The sequence below is a fragment of the Panthera pardus genome, unplaced genomic scaffold (genome assembly GCF_024362965.1).
Source record: "Panthera pardus isolate Hobbes unplaced genomic scaffold, ASM2436296v1 HiC_scaffold_1, whole genome shotgun sequence".
Taxonomy (NCBI): Eukaryota; Metazoa; Chordata; class Mammalia; order Carnivora; family Felidae; genus Panthera; species Panthera pardus.
The window spans coordinates 84,356,616-84,364,086 of NW_026526654.1; positions in this window are offsets into that span (position 1 = coordinate 84,356,616).

The window sequence follows — 7,471 nt, forward strand, 5'->3', positions numbered from 1 at the left end:
TTAATTTCTTTCAGCAATATTTTATAGTTTTCAGTGTACCCTTGGTTACGTTTATTCCTAAGTACTGTGTTGGTTTTGATGCTATTGTCAATGGATTGTTCCCCTAATTTTCTTTTTCAGATTGTTCATTTGTGAGTGCAGTTAGAAACGCAGCTGAGTTGTGTGTATTTTATATCTTGCAACTTTGCTGAATTGGTTTATTCTAACAGTTTTGGGGGCAGCCTTTAGGATTTTCTACCTATAAGATCCTATCATTTGCAAACAGATACTTCATCTTTTTCCAATTTGTGTGCCCTTGATTTCTTTTTCTCTTGCCTCATTGCTCTGGCCAGAGCTTTCAACACTGCATTGAATGATAAGTGGTGAAGCCTGGCATCCTTGCCTTGTTCCTGGTCTAAGAAGAAAAAGCTTTCAACCCGGCACCATCGAGTGCGATGTTAGCTCCACGTTGCACATTTTTCATGTATGGCCTTCGTCCTGTCGAGGAAGTTAGTCTCTCCTCTCTCTAGTTTGAAGGTTTGTCTCGAGAAGGGGTATTGAATTTTGTGAAATGCTGTATCATCGAGATGGTCGCGAGGCGGAGGGAGAGTGGCTTCATTTTGTGAATGTGTTACAGTGATTTTCATAGGTTGAACAGTCCTTGCATTTGGGGAGTAAATCGTATGTGGTCTTGGTGTCTGATCCCTTTTAATATGCTGCCGAATTTGGTTTGTCGTACTTTGTTGATGATTTTTGCCTGAGTGTTTATAGGGCATACTGGTCTGTAGTGGTTTTTTGTTGTTTTTTTTTGTTTGTTTTCTTTTTGGTCACGTGTTTTTAATTGCCTTTGTCTGGCTTTGGTCTCAGTAATGCTGGCCTCATAGAATGAGTTAGGAAGTAATCCCTCCTTTTCAGTTTTTGGAAGAGTTGGAGACTATCCAAAGATTTTTACAGATAGCTAATACTAATTACAGAAAGTTTACAAATAACTCATACGCTCTCTGTAGGTCATTACTATGCCTACAGGTGAAGGCATCGTTTTCGCCTCCGAGGAGTCCACCACCTAGAAAGGAGTCAGGAAGTAGCTTGTGAGGAAGGTCAGCTGTGCATCTGAACACGTACACAGCTATACAGAACAGGTGGAGAAGAATGGGGTAGAAAGGTATCATTGACCTCCACGGGATGCGGGCGGATTGCTAGGCTCGCAGAGAGATCTGGGAATCGAAAACAGTCAAAGGGGTTGGGGATACGAAGTGTAAAAGGATTTGAAAAACACTCATAATATTCTTTGGTAATAGAATTTCTAAGCCTGCTTCCATACTTTCCTCCCCTTTTTCCTAAGGAGAAACTCTAACTTACTCTCGGGAATTCTCAGGCTGCTCCTATGGACCCGATTCCTGAGAAAACAGGCTTATGCTATTCTGTATCCTAGGCCTCTTATTATAATCCACCTTAATAATCAGCTCCTTTTGGGGTGCCTGGGTAGCTCAGTTGGTGAAGCGTCCCAACTTCGGCTCGGGTTAGTGATCTCACAATTCGTGAGTTCGAGCCCCGCATAAGGCTGCTACAGCACAGAGCCTGCTTCGGGCCCTCCGTCCCCCCCCTCTGCCCCTCCCTCGCTCGACCTCTCTCTCAAAAATAATCATTAAATAATAATAACTGACTCCTTTCTTAAATGTCCTCACCTGTTGCCAATGATTTGCCCTATAATTAAACCCTGGCATCACGACTTAATTAAAACTTCCTACCTCCTAATTTGTTTTCAAATAAGCGACCTTCTGCTTTAAGATCAAGAAAGATAGTCCCACTGTATATTGATTTGCCGAGTCATTCCCACATCTGGGTGCTGAGCAGAATCACTGGGGCAGTTGTACAGATGTTCAGATCCCTGAGACCCACCCGCAGCGATTTTTGATTCACTGGAGAGGAGACCTCCAGTTTTGGCAAGTTCGCGGGAGTCTCTCATCATCTGGGTTTGGGACTCGTTGGGGCAGAACTCCTCGAACGTTCTGGATCGTCTCTCGGTACGGTTATTATCGCCAATCAAGTGTTGACCTGGAGCGTTACCCGAAAACCCGATCACGTGAGGAATGGTCTTGGGAAATTTCAGGGGAGGGGTGGGGAGGGGGCCCTGGGGAGGGTCCCCCCCCCCCCCCCGAGGGTGTTTTGCTGTGGTGGCTGAACTGAGCCGGAGGGGTGGGAAGGGCAGAGAGGTCATATCAGGCACAGGGAAAGCCTTCTGGTGGTTCGGCCGCAGTGAGGAACCGAGAAACTAAGAAATGAGATGGGAAGCATCCCGTCCCCAGTCCCTGACTTGGGAGGAGCGCTGTGGGTGGAATACAAACACCAGACTCCGGATTTGCCTCCAGACTCCAGGTGCAGCAGGCAGGATGGCCTTGGGCGCGTCTTCCCACCACGGCTCCAAATGCTTTCTCCGGAAGAAACTTCAGGTCCTTTGGATTTTAGAGGCTGCGGAATGGTGACCGACTTAACAGAAGACCCATGCAAAGTGGCCCGAACCTTAACCTCGCTTTTCAGGAGGGACGCCCTGCTCCCCAGGCGCACGCGGGAAAACGCATGTTGGGTCATTTATAAGTAACACTGCAGGAGAATATAAAGTGGCATCCTGATTTTGCTCGACTCAGCCATGTCGTTCCAAGGTCTTCATCCGCTGCGAGGCCCAGAAAACAAAGCAGTAAACTCATGCTGTCTCTGCAGTTTGGGATGATGAATGCGGTGATTGGATGTGTGGTTTTTTTTTTTTTAACAAACTTTTGTTCGCCGGTAGCTTTTCCCTTCAGGTGGAAACCAGTTACCAGGGGCGCCTGGGTGGCTCAGTGGGTTGAGCATCCGACTTAAGCTCCAGTCATCTCACGGTTCGTGGGTTCGAGCCCCGCGTCCCGCTCTGTGCTGACGGTCCGAGCCTGGAGCCTGCTTTGGACTCTGTGTCTCCCCCTCTCTGCCCCTCCGCCTGCCTGTTCGTTTTCCTTCCCACCCCCCCCACCGCCTGTCTCTCAAAAATAAATAAACTTAAAAAAAAAAACCAAACAGTTTCCAAATGTTGTTTATTTTAGGCTGCAGAAATGAACATTTTCTTGACTTCTACTGGCTGGTTTTGTATAACCTGCCAGAGTTTTTGCATGCACTTTAAGGGGAAAAAAACAGGGATGATAGAACGATGAGGAAGGTAAACTTGCAAAGTTGTGTGTCCATGGGTTAGATTATTAGATCTAATAATGGAGGCTTCAGAAAACAGAACTACCAGTAACCCCTTACCTGCTTTCCCAGTGTTACGTGTGTTTATCATTCGAAAAGTCGTATCAACTGTTGCACTCTGTTCAACAGATACATTTTTGAATTCCTATCCTAAACACAGTATAGGTAGTGTAGTGTCTGATTTCTGTGCATCATATGTGGTCTTTATATAGCTCTTGATTACAACTGGTTTGAGGGGCGCCTGGATGGCTAGTCAGTTGGGTATCTGACTTCAGCTCAGCTCATGATCTCATGGTTCGTGAGTTCGAGCCCCGCGTCGGGCTCTGGGCTGATGGCTCAGAGCCTGGAGCCTGCTTCGGATTCTGGGTCTCCCTCTCTCTGCCCCTCCCCTGCTCGTGCTCTTTCTCTTTCTCTCTCTCTCTCTCTCAAATAAAATTAAAATAATTTAATGTACTGAAAGTAAAGATACAAACTGGGGTTAAAGTTTATGATCCTATGCCCAAAGCAGGCAGGGGTGGGGAGATTCTGCTTTCAGAAGATACTCCTGGCTGTGGTGTGGAGAGGGGTGTGGAGGGGGCCAGCGTGGGTGTGATGAGACCTCGGGGGGACGGGACTTGGGACTGAACTGGCTGGCAGGGGATGAGGGAAAAGGCATGTTGGGGTGGTGGGGGGGGGCCTCTTAGCTTGCACACCTGGGGAGAGGGGAGCCTTTTGCTGGGAGCCCACGAAGAGGACGAGGCTTGGGGTCAGATCATGGTGCTCCGAGGCGTGGAGGTACAATTTGTTTACGAGCATTTATTTGCCTTTCATAAACCGGCATTGCCTGGCAGTTTGGGGAGGTCTCGCCGTAGTCGCGTGTGCACCGTTGGCCTTCACGCGCTCAGCGTGTACCCTCATGTGCCACACATGCAAAGCCTTGACTTTAGAATTTAAGATGCGGTACAAAGTTGGAAGGACTGTTGTACTTCTGAGGTAATTACTCGGTTTTGATGAGCCCACCGGATGTGTTACCAAGTCTGTAGCGGTTTTGAGGCATTTGATAACTGAGGACAGGTTGATGAAATTAGCCTCGTGTTGAAGAATGTCGGGTGCCTTTTGAAAGCTTTTCCTGGAAATAATTACATCTGTATCATTTGCCCTTGCATTAAAACAACAACAACATGGGAATGCAAGCTGGTGCAGCCGCTCTGGAAAACAGTATGGAGGTTCCTCGAGAAACTAAATTGCACTGTTAGGTATTTATCCAAGGGATACAGGTGTGCTGTTTCGAAGGGACACGTGCACCCCCGTGTTTATAGCAGCACTATCGACAATAGCCGAAGGGTGGAAAGAGCCCAAATGTCCACTGATGGATGAATGGGTAAAGAAGATGTGGTATATATATACAATGGAGTATTACTCGGCAATCAAAAAGAATGAAATCTTGCCATTTGCAACTACGTGGATGGAACTGGGGGGTATTATGCTAAGTGAAATTAGCCAGAGAAAGACATCATATGACTTCACTCATGAGGAATTTAAGAGACAAAACATGAACACAATGGAAGGGAAACAAAAATAATATAAAAACAGGGAGGGGGACAAAGCATAAGAGACTCTTAAATAAGGAGAACACACAGAGGGTTACTGGAGGGGTTGAGGGAGGGGGGATGGGCTAAATGGGGAAGGAATCTACTCCTGAAATCATTGTTGCACTAGATGCTAACTAATTTGGATGTAAAATAAAATTAACAACAACAAGAAAATACTTCCTTTCTTTTATGGAAAACTGATCGATTTTAAGGACCCTGGAGAGGCCTTAGGATTTAAAAAAAAAAAAAATACGTTGATGGGCAACTTGAAAACTTTTGGAAAGAAGTTATGCAAAGTGGGTTTACTGCTGGGTAGATCAAACCCTGGTCTGGCGAGGTCTGAAGAAACTCCCAGAAGTTGGCTGCTGCCCACTGTGGGATGCAGGTGGTGCGGTCCAGACGGAGCTAAGAGGCTCCGGAACCATCTTTCAGTCCCAGCTGCTGTGTGATGGCTCAGTGGTCTGTGCCGGAGAATCTTCTCCAAGTGTCTCTGGCAGAGGTTTCTTGGGGTGTTTCCCAGTCTGGGTCTGAACTGTTGATCACTCACTGACCGTGATGTTTACCGCCTTCTTGGCATGTCACGAAATCGCACGCACCGAACCAGCAAGCAGACCCTTCCGGCCTCAGGACCTTAAGCAAGTCACTTAGCCCCCTGAGCCCACATTTCCTCGCTCATAAAATGGCAGAAGTAGTACTATCCTGTAGGAGTGTTGAGAAACGCCTAGTTCAGGGCAACAGTTGCTCCCATAGTGTCGTCTAGAAGAAGTAGTACTATCCTGTAGGAGTGTTGAGAAACGCCTAGTTCAGGGCAACAGTTGCTCCCATAGTGTCGTCTAGAAACTTGGGCTGTAACCCAACACTCATTTCTTAGCTCCTTCCTGAACTGGGGGAAGGAGGCATTATGGGAAAAGCATCGCACCCATTGTCTCGTGGGACGTCAAGATGACAGGATGACCAAGACGTGATTTCTGTTCTCATGGAGCTTACGGTGTAGGACATTAGCTCATTAAAAAAGAAAGAAAGAAAGAAAAAGAAAACGTAAGTAAGAAAAGTGTCTGCTATTAGGCGCCAGTCGCCGAGATCACAGAGTTGAATGCGACGTCGTATATTCAGTTCAGGAAGAAACAGACAAATCGAGAATTAATTGCAGTGATGCAGAGTGTTGAGAGCCATAATGGGCACATAAATAAGGTAACGTGGGGACAGGGCAAGAGCATCCTAAGTCAGATTGCCGGGCTTGGAGGGCCTCCCGGAGGACATGCTACTTGGACCGAGCCTTCAAGAAGGAAGGTTATCCGGATCCGGGAAAGGAGACGGGGAGGCATCCCAGGTAGAAAGAAACAAGGATGTGGGAAGGCCCCCGGCACAGAAGAGCACTGCATATTTGGGAAACGTGGGTTTCACATGGCTCGAGCAGGGTACCTTTGGCAATTCGAGGCAAGCAAGGTGTTGTTCTAAATCCAAGAGGCCTGATGTATGAAGCTAACAAGTTCGGATTTTACGGAAATGGACCCCGGGGACCTTCGAAGTGTTTGAAGTAGATGACTAATTTCTCAGAATGACGTTCTGGGGGGCTCATTTTAGTAGCCGTGTGGGTGTCAATCCCTCCTGATTGGAAGAGGGAGACCAACGAGAAGCTTGTGGTAATCCGATCAAGAAGGCTTGAGAGCCTGGATGAGGTGGTGGCAGTAGGAACCGAGCTGGGGGGTTGGGACACAAGATGCTGCCACACAACCTGGAGGGCATGATTGAAGAATTAGCTGCGGAAGTCGGTGGGAGGGGGGGTTCCGCTCGGTCCCAGGGTGTTGCTGTTCTCCAGGGTTCTCTTCCGGGCTCTTTGCTCTCTTCTCCTTCCTGGGCATCTCCGTCCGCTCCCACAGCTTCAATGATCACCTGATGCCAGACCCTATCGGAGCTTCACCGCTAGCCCAGGTGCCTGGGGTTCTAGGCCCATGTGTCCAGTTGTGTCTCCTGGGTACCTCCACACAGACGTCACACTGACACCTCAAACTCAACTCACAGAACGGCGGCTGGGATCCAACAGGGAGTATCCCGAGAGAGCGAGGCGGTAGCGCACGATGGTGTTTTGGTGATCCGTCTTCGGAAGCCACGTGGCCTCACTTCTGCCTTACAGCATCGGTTGAGTCCGCTCCAAAGGCTCACTCAGATTGAAGGGAGGTGGACATCTCTCTATCCCGTCCTGTGGTGGGAGGGATGTTTGGGTCACCCTGCAAGAACAGGTGGGATAGGAGGTGACCGTGGCCATCTCTGGAAAATACGATCGGCCACAGGCAATATCCCATTCCTTCTCTGTTTGACTCGGTTGGGGAGAGCTGTCATCTAGAGAGCACGTGCATTTAGTAAAAGCATCTTGGTTTTGCCCCTTGCTAAAAGTTCGAGGTGCAGAGGAAAGAGGGAAAGAGCAGGAAGGAATTCTGGGCCTGGAGCTACCAACAGGGACAGGTGTGGGGAGCAGGTCGCATCGCGTAAGGGAGTTTCACCCCATTGCGATTAGTCTTCCCACGGATCAGTCTGGGTCTGAGGCCACTACGTGTGCAGGAAATGGAAACGGGGAGAGGGGGTGTTGCCTTGCACACGGCAAGCAGCACACGCGCTCCCCGTCTGCAGTCATTGTAGACGGAACCCTGGCCGATGGAGCTCCTTTGCCCTTGGACGTCTGCCACGAACACCTGAATGGGGGGCCA